Source organism: Rana temporaria, chromosome 5 (genome assembly GCF_905171775.1).
Source record: "Rana temporaria chromosome 5, aRanTem1.1, whole genome shotgun sequence".
Taxonomy (NCBI): domain Eukaryota; kingdom Metazoa; phylum Chordata; class Amphibia; order Anura; family Ranidae; genus Rana; species Rana temporaria.
In genome coordinates, this window is record NC_053493.1 from 376,974,565 (window position 1) to 376,989,273 (window position 14,709).

Genomic DNA, 14,709 nt, shown 5'->3' on the forward strand with positions numbered 1-14,709 from the left:
AAAAAATGTTTAGTCTTTCAAATCACTTTATTGGTATAACTTAGATTTTCTGGGCTCAGGGGTGAGATGTAAAGATGTTTTGCCTTTTGCTTATACTTGGGGAACACAACGTGTTTTCTCCTATGTCCATTATGTGGACAATTATTGACAGAAAGTAAAGTATGACCAATCAGCAATCATGGATTACATCCAGAGCAATTGCAAGAGAAAAATTGTGTAAACATAATATTTTACCAGCAGTTGATGCTACAGGTCATATCTATACTTACAGCTGATGTCAATCAAAAAAAGTTGCTACATGGTATAGTACAATCTATTGTAGGAATTTGCATCTTTCTCAGAAATCTTCCTTTATTGTGTAAGTGTAAAGATACAAGGTGTGATATGTATTGTATTTTCTCCAACAGGAGGCAGAAGTGGAATCTGCTGGCCAACCTTTGCCTCTGGTCATAACTTGGCCCCAGGGCACCCGATGGCAGGATTAATGAGCTACAATGCAATTAGTGGACTAATGACCGTGGAAGGTAATCAATTATTGGACCTTATATTTTCATAACTGCATAACAATGCATGTTGTTTATAATTTAGGCTTAAATCGTAAGCTCAATCACACAGGGGTTGATTTACTAAAGTCAAACAGGCTGTTCACTTTACAAGGGAAGTTGAACTTTGCAAGGGAATTTGTTCCAGATCATATTGAATGAAGTGAAGCGCTGATGACTTCCTTCATCCAATCATGCGCATGCAAAAATGCATTGTATTTCTCTTCCTTGCACATGATTGGGTATTCTTTGCACAGTAAAATGTCACCACATTCACTAAGCTTAGGAAAATTAATTTTCAAGGTGCAACTTCCCTTGTAATATAAAATGTCTATTTGCCTTTAACCAGTTAACCACCAGCCGTCGTCCAAAAACGGCGGCAAGGTGGTTGCTTAACTGGGGGTCGCCGTTCTGAAACGGCGCCCAGCAGAAGCAGTAATGCGCGCCGCCTCGGGCGCGCACACAGAAAATTCTGTGCACGCCGGGTCTATGAGACCCGGCGCTACACAGATCTCGGTAACTGACCGACAACAGCGGTCTTTTACCATGTGATCGCGCCGTCCAATGACGGCGCGATCACAGGTAAACAAACCGGCGTCATTTGATGACGCCGGTTCCTCCCTCCTCTCGCTGTACCGATCGGTACAGTGTGAGAGGAGAGCGCGGATGGCAGCAGCAGTGTGGGATGGATCTGTGACTATTGCAGTCACAGATCCATCCATCCCTGCTCAGCCATCCCTGCATTAACCCCTGCAATACTCTGCCTTCCCTGCGCAATACTCTGCAATGCTCTGCCTTCCCTGCGCAATTACTCTGCAATACCCCCTGCGCAATAATCTGCAATACCCCCAGCGCAATACTCTGCAAAAACCCTGCGCAATACTCTGCAAAAACCCCACGCAATACACTGCAATACCCCCGCTCAATACTCTGCAATACCCCCGCTCAATACTCTGCAATACCCCCGCACAATACTCTGCAATACCCCCCACACAATACACTGCAATACCCCCGCACCAATACTCTGCAAAACCCCCGCGCAATACTCTGCAATACCCCCGCGCAATACTCTGCAGTACCCCTTGCGCGATACTCTGCAATACCCCCGCGCAATACTCTGCAATACCCCCGCGCAATACTCTGCAATACCCCCGCGCAATACTCTGCAGTACCCCCTGCCAGTACTCTGCAGTACCCCTTGCGCAATACTCTGCAGTACCCCCGCACAATACTCTGCAATACCCCCCGCGCAATACTCTGCAGTACCCCCCGCACAATACTCTACAATACCCCCCGCACAATACTCTGCAATACCCCCCGCACAATACTCTGCAATACCCCCCGCACCATACTCTGCAATACCCCCCACACAATACTCTGCAATACCCCCCCCACAATACTCTGCAATACCCCCCACACAATACTCTGCAATACCCCCCACGCAATACTCTGCAGTACCCCCCGCACAATACTCTGCAGTACCCCCCGCACAATACTCTGCAATACCCCCCGCACAATACTCTGCAATACCCCCGCACAATACTCTGCAATACCCCCCACACAATACTCTGCAATACCCCCCACACAATACTCTGCAATACCCCCCGCGCAATACTCTGCAGTACCCCCCGCACAATACTCTGCAATACCCCCCGCACAATACTCTGCAATACCCCCCGCACAATACTCTGCAATACCCCCCGCACAATACTCTGCAATACCCCCCGCACCATACTCTGCAATACCCCCCACACAATACTCTGCAATACCCCCCACACAATACTCTGCAATACCCCCCACACAATACTCTGCAATACCCCCCACACAATACTCTGCAATACCCCCGCACCAATACTCTGCAATACCCCCGCACCATACTCTGCAATACCCCCGCACCAATACTCTGCAATACCCCCGCACCAATACTTTGCAATACCCCGGCCAATACTTTGCAATACCCCGGCCAATACTCTGCAATACCCAGAAAATACTCTGGGGAAAAAAATTTGTTTTAACCACTTCCTGCCCACGTCATATGAGGTCCTTGACTTTGTGCAGGGATATCTAAATGATGCCTGCAGCTACAGGCATCATTCAGATATCATTTTTTCAGCCGGCGATTCTCTACACCATAAGAACGATCATGGCGGCTGTTCCGCCTCTTGATCGTTCTTACGGGAGGCAAAAAGGGACGTCCCCACTCCCTTCGCCCTCCGGTGCTTCTTCTGACTCACCGCTGCGATCGAAGCCAGGATCGTTTTTTTTCTTGTTTTTTTTCAGGCTTCCCAGCCTAGAGGTGAGATGTGGGGTCTTATTGACCCCATATCTCACTGTAAAGAGGACCTGTCATGCTATATTCCTATTACAAGGGATGTTTCCATTCCTTGTAATTGGAATAAAAGTGATCAAAACATTTATTTTTGGGGAAAAACATGTCAAACTAAAATAAATAAAGTAAAATGAACAATAAAAATAAAAAATAAATATTTAAAGCGCCCCTGTTCCCACATGCTCGTATACAGAAGCGAATGTGTACGTAAGTCCCGCCCACATATGAAAACGGTGTTCAAACCACACATGTGGGGTATCGCTGCGAACGTTAGAGCGAGAGCAATCATTTTGGCCCCAGACCTCCTCTGTAACTAAAAACATGTAACCAGTAAAAACATTTAAAACGTCACCTATGGGGATTTTTAAGTAGCAAAGTTTGGCGCCATTCCACAAGCGTGTGCAATATTGAAGGGTGACATGTTGGGTATCTATTTACTCGGCGTAACTTCATCTTTCATATTATGCAAAAACATTGGGCTAACTTTAATGTTTTTTTTTTAAAAAGCACAAAACTGTTTTATTTCCCAAAAAAATGCGTTCGAAAAATTGCTGTGCAAATACCATGCGCGATAAAAAGTAGCAACGACCACCATTGTATTCTCTAGGGTCTTTGCTAAAAAAGCATATATAATGTTTTGGGGTTCTATGTAATTTTCTAGCAAATAAATGATGATTTTTACATGTAGGAGAGAAATGTCATAACTGGTCTGGGTGATCCAGAACGCCTGATGGTGCTCCCTGCATGTCGGGCCTCTGTATGTGGCCACGCTGTGTAAAAGTCTCACACATGTGGTATCGCCATACTCGGGAGGAATAGCAGAATGTGTTTTGGGGTGTAATTTGTGGTATGCATATGCTGTGTGTGAGAAATAACCTGCTAATATGAAACTTTTGTGGGAAAAAAATAAAAATAAAAAATACCTTGATTTTGCAAAGAATTGTGGGAAAAAATGACAACTTCAAAAAACTCACCATGCCTCTTTCTAAATACCTTGGAATGTCTTATTTCCAAAAAGGGGTCATTTAGGGGGTATTTGTACTTTTCTGGCATGTTAGGGTCTCAAGAAATGAGAGAGGCTGTCAGTACATCAGATGTGATCAAATTGATCAATTTTCAGTAATTGGTACCATAGCGTGTAGACCTTATAACTTTCACCCAGACTAAATAATATCCAATTTTTTTTTTTAACCAAAGATATGTAGCAGTATACATTTTAGGCCAAATTTATGAAGAAAAATTCATTTTTTGCAAAATTTTATAATAGAAATGAAGAAAAATTCATTTTTTTTACAAAATTTTCGTTCTTTTTTCATTTATAGCGAAAAAAAAAAAAACGCAGAGGTGATCAAATACCACCAAAAGAAAGCTCTATTTGTGGAAAAAAAGGACAAAAATTTCATTTGGTTACAGTGTTGTATGAGTTATTGTCATTCAAAATGTGAGAGCACCGAAAGCTGAAAATTGGTCTGGTTATTAAGTGGGTTTAAGTGCCCAGTTGTCACGTGGTTAATAGATCAATCTACAGTCTCAGTATATGCTCCATGTATATTTTATGCCTTACTCATATAGCAGGAAGCATCTGCCGTGTCCACAGTTCAATAGTACTGGTGCTCAACTGTCTGAGGGATGACTGTGAAAAAATTTCTGATGAAATTGAGCTTCCTTTGTCAAATTTTCCACCCTCCATCCATCCTTCTTACTGTATACTAAAACAAGTAGCATCCCTATGCAAGCTAGAAGAGCTCTGATTGACATTGAGTTCTGACCCTTCCTTCCTCAAACAAAGTGCTGCTGGGCAGCACTTAGGGAAGCTTATATAAGTACAGATTCAGGTATTTCTGCTAGCTAATTTACTAAATAACTCCCTTATGGCTGGAAATAACATGGATTTCAATGATGCCTGTTCCCATCTATGCCACTGTGATGTGTCTTTGATGAAGGTACCTGTTCTACATTGGCACGATACAGGAGGCAACAAGGCTGCCATTGACAATGAAGAATGCATTGGTGTGAACCAGGAAAACCTGGTACCTACAGCAGCCCATTCCTATTGGCCAGTAGGGCTGCCCATCATAGTGATTAGAGGGGTCACACCAGACCTTTATTTTATTTTTCCCATCATAGTGATTGACCATTAGGAATGTGGGGAAGGGGGGTTTAGTGGCATTCAGCCAACACTATACCTGAAGCAGTTCAGAGTTATTTCCCCGTCACAGGGTCTCTTTAATGAATGCATAATTGAAGTAACTTGATTATGTAGATACTTTTCTGGAGCCCTTTTTAGCGTTCTTTTAACTACGGTATTTTCTGTCATGTACTGTATATATCTTGTGTATTTTATGTCTTTTACTGCCAAACATTTATTAAGAACGTTGTTTCATTTTCAGATTCAATATTTGTGAGTTACAAAAATGTGTGCTCTGGAGAGGCCAATGTGATGTTCATGACCAACCCTGAAAATGAGGACTTGCAGCACCCCATAGAGGTCTCCAGACTGACGCTAGTGGACAGTACGGAGGACCAGAAAGTCTTCATCCACCGACCAGATGTGAAGTAAGTTCTACTTAGCAACTTTATCCATTGATAATAATTCAGCTTTACTATTTTCTTAAAGGGTCAGCTCACCCAAAATGGATATGGCAGTGTTTGACAAATGTTGGGGATCATGGTCACCTCAATACATTCCCTATCTGGGAATCAACGGCAGAACCTGAAGCACTATAGTCAACTAACTATCCAGCAATGTTGAATCATTTAAATATTCTTATGTCCTCATGGTCCGTACTGCCCCTGGCGTGGATAGACAGCATCACTGTCACCAAAATGGCAATATTGCCGAAAATAATTTATTTCTTTTGTGTTTCACCAAATCCAGTACCATCAACTTTTTGTATGGATTCCTGTAGTGATGTGTGCTCAACTACATCTGGGGCAGTACCAGACCTCATCAAACATCCTTTAGTTCCATAAAAGTTTATTGAGAAATGAGAACAAAAAATGCGTACAACCAGACGTGGAGACATTGAAACACAATATTACAAGCATTGTTGGAAATCAAGAAATATTTGTTTAATGGTATATTGATGCTATATGAAATGAGACAGAGAAGCAAAATAAGGCAGAATTCCATATCATAAAAAGGGCATATTGCAATTATAACAGTATAGCATGTAACAAATACAACCAGTGGCATGTTTTGCTCAAAAAAACTGCATAGTGTGGGTTGGGGGGGGGGGGGGTAATGGAGGGGGAATAGGGGGAGGAGGGGATGAAATAAAGAATATTGAAAATAGCAAGCGTCTTCTGTCTAGAGTGTATCTGGTCTGCGGGTTTCTTCCTCAACAGCTAGGAGGTCTCAAGAGAGAGAAACATCCTTTACCTCTCTAAACCCTACGGTGGCATAGGCCTTCTTAACTTCACCAAATATTATTAAGCCGCACATCTGGCTCAACTACCCAAATACCACATAGCGTGAGAAATACCACTGTGGGTGACATTAGAGTCAGTGGATTGTGACCCCCTAACATTAGCCAATCTACTAAGGTCGACCTCAGATCACTGAAAAACCCTGCCACTTGCCACTATATCTACCTGGGACAGGCTCCAAAGTATGTTTGGCATTCCAATCTCCCCACAAGCTCCTCTCATATCACCGTAACCCAGCCTTCTATCCTGCCTGGACTTCCCCTCAACATTCCACAAGTGGCTCTCTGCCAACCTTATCTGAGCCCAAAAGTTTACAACTCCTGAAGCATTTAATCATTCTTGACCCTCTGTGGATCCCATGGCATCCCAAATACGGAGCTCTTCCACTATACCCAAATTAAGCATTTGTTTGCCTCTTGCCTCTGAAGGGACACATCCCTACCTGCTATGAGGGTTTTTGAGCGCATGTGCAAAAATGACCTTTGTGTGCGTAGTTTAATCTCTGCTTTTTACGCTCAGCTTTTGGAACCACCACCTCATACATCCATTCACTATGTGGGAGAGAGATCTGGGTCTCCAACTAGATGCCAAAGACTGGACAGATATCTGGGAGCTTACCAAGTCAGCTTTCCAGATTATAGTGGCATTGGAGATGAACTATAAGGTTCTCATGCACTGGTCCCTGGTCCCTGTCTGGATTGCCAAATTCCTTCCCACTTATTCCAAGGCTGTCCAGATGCAGGCACACATCTCCACAGTTGGTGGACCTGCCCACTGGCCCAAACATTTTGGGCTAAAATTTTCCATATTTTATCTACATTGTTTATTGGTCCTCCGAATCCTAACCCGGCCACGGCCTTACTAAAAAAACTTCAGAAGTGACCCGCCCACAATTTAAACTTCTCCTGCAGGCTACTACTCCATTGCTAAGGCCTAGAGAACTTCCCTCCTTAATATCACAGAAACCAAAAATAGGGTCACCAGGGCCATGATCCATGCCAAAGTGGAAGCAGTTCTCCTGGGCAGTGTAAAAAAACATAAACACTAGTGGAAACTATGGGTGGATCACTATCTCCCTTCTGACTTTTATGAAACATTACTGTCCCCTTGATTTCCCTGTAAATATTTCATTAGAGACCCTCGGATGAGGATCCCTAATCTCCTATCCCATTCCACCCCCCCTGACCTGCTTCTACCTTCTTCGTCTCCCTCTCCCCTCTTAGTTCTTCTGGTTGGTCTTTGCTTTTTCTCACATCCCCCTGCTTTCTGGTCCCCCTTCCCTTCTTCACCACATGTCTCCCCCCTCCTTTTCCCTTTGTCCTCTCTTTTCCCTTCCTGATCAATTAGCCCCTGTTAACCACGGAATACCCTGAACAGGGGCAGCCCATTCAGACATTATAATTGGTCAGGACGCCAGCCGTACCCCATTGCATGCAAAATCAACCCTACTCACCCTATTTAGAGCAGCCTACCCAGTCTCCTCAAATTGTCATTTCCAATACCCTTAGTTGAACATCCCATCTGCCGTTCTTTAAATGTTACCTTGCAAAATATTTTACATGGGTTTAGCTGTTGTGAAGGGTGGTCCTTCTCCCTTTTCCCTCCTTCTCTCCATGACCTAGCTAGACATTTGAGGTTTACTATACTTCTTTATAAAGTGTTATACTACAGTCATTGAACGTTTAACATCATTATTTTTAATGTTTTCCCTAACACACTGTTGTGGGCTGTGTCCCTACTCAATTGGTGTGCTATTGTGCACACTGTTTAACACCCTTTCTCATTGGGGGTAATTCGCAAGAGTTATTACTTTTGTATGTCACTCTTTTCTGTACCAACAAAATATTTGAACAAAATAATTGTTGGGGAGAGAAAACATCTGGTTTGTTTAAACTTTAACTCTTTTGTGACAAGGGGTATTCGATGCTTAGCTGCCAGAGCCAAATTTAGCAGTGTCAGCATGTGCAAGTAACTTGAAAATAAATCTTTGACTTATTTGCCTACCTAGATAATATTTGTATGTTTTTTTTTTCTAATTAATTATTCTTATTAATGTAACTGACAAATAATTATGGCAGGCAGATATCACTGTTAGGCTGAGCCAGCCCCTGCTTTTCCCATCATGCTCAATAGATAACCAAAACATTACATATTTTTCAATTTACTTGTTGATGCAACCTAATGAAGGGGGAGCACTGGTTCTTGATTTGCCCTCTAAAACGTCAATGTCACCATTAGGAGGAGGAGAAGATGGGGTACATTTCTATCACAATCCCTTTGGGTAACAATTGTTGTACATTGTTGTGCAATACAAAACGATTGAGACATATTCATCTATGGCCTTATTTTTGGGTTCCTCTGAACTATTTATTTTTCAAATACAGCAAAGCTAACCCATCAGACTGTGTGGACATGACCTGTGATGCAAAGAGGAAGACCCTCTTGAAAGATCTTGATGGTTCCTTCTTGGGGAACATAGGTGCCATAGTACCACAGTCAGAATGGCAGTGGAATGGAGACAAGAGACAGGGACTTGGAGATTATCGAATTCCTAAAGTGATGCTGACCAGTCTCAATGGAAGCCGGATACCAGTATCACAGGTGGCTCCCAATAAAGGTAAACATTTCTATACTTATACCAATACATTAGTCTGTATAATGCCGTGTTACTATTGCTTGAATGGACCAGAATACCAGAACCACTGCAGGTGGTGCTGTAGGTAAAATTCATGACTCCTTGTTGCAGCAAAATGGAAAGCGTGCCAGTGGAATCCTTTTGTTGTTTTCACCTGAAGTCCTGTGTCACTTTATTCATAATGATTCTTACAGATACTCATTATAAGTTCAAAATAAAATTATATTTCTCTTTCAATTATTTTTATGTATCTTTTATAATAATGCTTCCATCTGCTTTTCTTTTTATTAAGGAATCATCAGAGATAGCACCTGTGTGTACAGACCATCCTGGGATGCCTATACATGTTTTGGATTGAATTATGAGATGCTTGTCATCGAGAGTCTGGATGCAGATACAGAGACAAGGCGACTTTCCCCAGTAGCTGTGTTGGGAGATGGCTATTTAGATCTTATTAATGGTATGGACATCATACTCCATATATATTATAATAAATACATATATGTTTTTGATTGGTTGTTGCAGGTAACACAGCCAATTCTTTTTTTTAATGCTACCCTTAGGTGTGTTTCACAGGAAGAAGAAACCCACTCAGTAATAATGCAGTCTACTAAATACTGATATACAACATCATACCATCAACTCTTATGCCTCGTACACATGGGCAAACATGTACGATGAAAACGGTCCGCCGGACCGTTTTCAGCGGACATGCCCGCCCGGAGATTTCTGTATGATGGCTGTACACACCATCATACAGAAATCCACGCGTACGAGGTGACGAGGCCGCGCCGTCGCCGCGACGATGACGCGGCGACGTGCGCGGCCCTGGAAGTTCAATGCTTCCACGCATGCGTCAAAGTCATTCGACGCATGCGAGGGATGGCGGCCGCTCGGACATGTACGGTAAGTCTGTACAGACGACCGAACATGTCCGACGGACAGGATTCCAGCGGGCATGTTTCTAAGCAAGTTTAGAAACATTTGACCGCTCGAAAACGGTCTGGCGGGCAAATGTACGCTGGAATCCTGTCCGATCGGCCGTACACACGACCAAACATGTCTACTGAAACTGGTCCGCGGACCAGTTTCAGCAGACATGTTCGGTCGTGTGTGCGGGGCCTTAGTCTGAAGGTCATAAAGGAGCAAACAGTAAAATGGTTCACATGGTTAGGCATTGAATTACCATATACAGTGCAATATTTGGGCTTTACATTTAGGGCTTTATTACCTAGAGCCTAACTCCAGGAAAAGTAAAAATGTTCCTTTGCAGTGAAGCTCCCTCCACACTGCAGGGGTTAATTGCTCATTTAAGTTTAGGAGAAAAACTTTTTTATAACACAATCCTCCACTTCCCTGGCAGAAGGCGCTCCCCTATTTTCCGGCTGTGGACTTTTCCTTGGCATCCCCATGTCCAATGCAGTCTAATTGGTGTTGATAACGCCAGAGGGCATCTGTCCATGGCTTTTCCCAGTCCCCTAGATGTAAATTTACCTATGCAGGTTGGGGGCAGCCCCACTGCAAGAGAGGGGTGTTTTAAACTGTAGATTTATCTAACTCTCTCTTGATAGCTAAAAGATAAGGGTGTCATAAAGTTTTTGCCTCAGTGAGCATGATGCTACAGTGGGGAAAATAATTATTTGATCACTGCATATTTATTAAGTTTGCCCACATACAAAGAAATTAAGAGTCTATAATTTTTATCATAGGTGTATTTTAAATGATAAAGACAGGATATCAACTAAAAATCCAGAAAAAACACATGATACAAATGTTATAAATTAAGTTGCAGTTTAGTGAGTAAAATAATTATTTGATCCCCAAGCAAAACATGACTTATTATTTGATCCCCTGCAGATTTTGTAAGTTTGTCTGCCTACAAAGAAATGAAGGGTCTATCATTTTTATCATAGGTGTATTTTAAAGCAAAACATGACTTAGTACTTGGTGGAGAAACCCTTTGGGGCTTTTTCTCTGCTAAAGGTACATGCCGACTTTGCCGCATTAAGGGGCCAATCGACGGGGCCACATATTGTAAAAGCTTGAATGAGAACCTTCTTCCCTCAACCAGAAAACTGAAGATGGGTTGTGGGTGGGTCTTCCAGCATGACAATGACCCAAAGCATACCTAAAAGGCAACAAAGAAATGGCTCAAGAAGAAACACATTAAGGTCATGAAAAATCTTACCTCGGTGCTTGCCAACAAGGGTTTCTCCATCAAGTATTAAGTCATGTTTTGCTTTAAAATACACCTATGATAAAAATGATAGACCCTTCATTTCCTTGTTAGCGGGCAAATTTACAAAATCTGCAGGATATCAAATAATAATTTTCCCTACTGTATTTCTCACACTAGCAGGGAATCAGTATTGCTTTCCTTTTAAATGAATCTTACAGATTAAAATAGACTTTGAAAGAAAATGGTCTGCTTGTTAGCTAGTGCCCCCAAAGATGATAATAATACATGACTCTCTAGCTTCTGGTGTGGGTGGTATCATTAAGCCTTCTTATGGAAGCCTGGGAATGCTGAGACAAGAATACACCTATTTATTGTATTGGAGCACATGCTCATAAGATTTTGAATCCCATGATAATGCCCATTAAAGCTGAACTTCACCCAAAAAGGGAAGTTCCACTTGTCTTCCTCATTCCGCTCCTCTTTATTTTTTGGACCTTTTTGTTTTGGGGGGAAGACGGGAGCCGGGTTTTGCCAGGTACCTGCTCCCACTTCTGGTTACCACAGCAATCCGAGTTTGCCTCCCCTTCCCCCGCAGCCCTCTGGGACATGTCACAAAGTGCAGCTGGCTCATGCATGAGCAGTGGGAAGCGGCTGTGAAGCTGCAAATAGTCGCAGCCAAAGCTACCCAAATTAGACATGCCGGTGCATGGACCCGAAGACAGCCAAAGGGTTTGCTTAGGTGAGGATAGACTGGATCACAGATAAGTGTCCTATTATTCAAAGTTGGATACAGTTGCAGTTAGATTTGTTTATAGGTTTATGAACCGCTTTACTGTCTCTCTCAGGTTTACACTCAGATGATAAAACGCAACAAATAATTTGTTCTCTGCAGATCTCATGCATTAAAGTTTAATTGCTGAGAGCTGTGATTGTTTCACTATAGCCACCAATCAGAATAAAAACTGCCCTGGAAAATATACTTAAAATATAAAACTTGCTGTGCTTATGGCATCTCCTACCTAACTTTGTGTATTGAGTTTGTTACCCATACAGATCAATGATTTGTTCTTCTTACAGGTCCCCAAGACCACGGTTGGTGCAATGGATATACCTGTCAAAAAAGAGTTTCCTTGTTTCACTCCATAGTGGCAACAAATAAGTCATTTGATATCTTTTTCACAAGCACCAGTCCCCAGAGAATGCGCCTTAAGCTACTCAACACAGACGACTCCAAAGTAAGTTCACCAGCAAGTTGGTTATATACAATTTGAGGATGATGTCTCTCTTATTGACTGTTAAGGCTGACCTTGGTAAATAGGATACATAAGAATTTTTTTTGCCCCTGCACTTACACAGAATCTTCAGCATCAAAAGACCTTTATAAAAGCGTTTGGAACAGTACAGTATGTCCATGCATTGATTGCGGATTGCAGTGCTAATACCATAAGACAATAGATTCCACTGGAGTAATTATTGTAAGCATCCAAGGTTTATTAAGCCATATAAAACTTCAAATATTTGGCATATGCATAGGTTTGTAGTGCTGTCAACAGATATAAAACTGTGGTAAAACAAGGCAAAAACATCTGAGTCACATCAGGTGCAAAGTTATATAGCTTCTTGCCGGATGTTAGAAATGGTGTAATGAACCCTCGGCTGTTAACCGCTAAAATCATCCTTTGGACAGTAAAAAGCACTGTGTGCCAGGAAGCGGCTTCCGACCAGAGGAGCTGCTGGGATGGATCCGCTGGAAGAATAGAATTCCTTTGTACGGGGCTGCAGCACTCTACCTTCAGATGTTGAATATGATGTCAGAAGGCTGTGCCAGATACTGATCAGGTTGGGGAGTAACCGTTGTTCTATCAAAATACCGCTACCCATCAGAAAATGCAATGGAAATTGCCAACAAAAAATGCTTATTGCACATGCGCTATGCGTTCCAACATGGCCGCTCTGCATTTAAATAGGTTTCCTAATATGATATTTTAGCGGTAAACTCACCTTGTATACTGAAATAGACTATTATACCGCGACCAAGTGAGGGTTTTGAAAAATGACGCCGAGCAGTGCGGGGTGTACCAGGATGGTCATCAGCACCTTCTGACTGCAGGCCAGTAGCTGCTTTTCAAATGCAACATCAAAACAGTGTCACAGATGTAAAAATACTGCATTTCAGTATAAAAGGTGAGTGTGAAATGGTAGACTTGGCTGGGTGTAACAACATGTCTGCTGCTGCCTTCGTGTTCTGTCTGGTTAGGAAAGCATAGCGGCCACGTTGGTATGCATAGCGCATGCGCAGTTAGCATGTTTGGTAGGAACGTCACTTCTGTTACATTTTCTGATTAGTAGCGGTATTCTGAACGGATGAACCGCAGGTGGAAAGCACCGTGATTGCCCAGAACGTTTCCAATGACAACGCTTTTCACATTCGCCTTCTCAAGTCACGTAATCACAGTATCCATGTACACAATTTAAAGGACTATGGGCAGAAGAGAGAGGAGGAGCTTAACAAAAAACATAATTGCTAAACCAAAAAAAAACCACAAAGAACAGCCACAAGTTCCATGCCACCATCTCCAACCTATTTTAGCCCATATGGTTATTCATTACTATATGTTTATACATATATATTTTATTATTTTATTTCTCCAGCGTGAAACTAAAATTTTTTAATTCAAAATTAATCAATTAATACCAGTTGAGAATAATCTAAAAAATAATAATCAAATGATAAATTAAATTTTAATTAAGAACCTATAGAAATTATATGTAAAAGATTACATCTTGAAGAGTCAGCTGGGCCCAGTGGATGTGTCCAAACTGTACTTGTTATCATGAAGAATTTGTACTCACACCTTGTCTATAGAAGATGGCAACATATTATATGCTGCAGCTGTACAGATGGCTGTACGTCTTCCCATACTGCATAGAGAGTATGGGCCGGATTCAGAAAGCACTTACGCCGACGTATCTTCTGATACGCCGCGTAAGTGCACGGATGTGCCGTCGTGTCTCTGCACCTAATTCTTAATACAAGTCACGCCTGAATTTTGGCAACATCCGACCAGTGTAAGTCTCCTACGCCGTCGTATCTTGGGCGCATATTTACGCTGGCCGCAAGGGGAGCTTCCATTGATTTACGCGTCGAAATTGTAAATGAGCCAGATACGCCAATTCACGAACGTACTTACACCCGTCGCAGTAATCTACGCCGTTTACGTAAGGCGTACGTCCGGCGTAAAGTTAAGCCTCATAAAGCAGGTGTAAGTCATGTTAGGGTATGGACCAGGGAACAGCCGCCGTATTTTACGTTGTTTACGTAAGTTGTACGTGAATGGGACTGGGCTTAGGTTACGTTCACGTCGTAGGCATTGAGCCGTCGTATCTTAGGGAGTATATGCAACGTGCTTCTGAGCATGCGCGCGCATGCGCCGTTCGTTCGGGCCTTCATTTACATGGGGTCACGCTTCATTTTAATAGATCACGCCCACTACCTTCCTACTTTGAATTAGGCGGGCTTACGCCGGCCAATTTACGTTACGCCGGCGCAACAAAGGGAGCAAGTGCTTTGCGAATACTATTCTTGCCTCTCTAT

General features: G+C 42.5%; 1 pseudogene; it reads left to right on the forward strand.

Annotated features, from left to right (window-relative positions):
- LOC120941314 overlaps positions 1–14,709 on the forward strand; it is a 258,756-nt pseudogene that overhangs the window by 225,153 nt on the left and 18,894 nt on the right.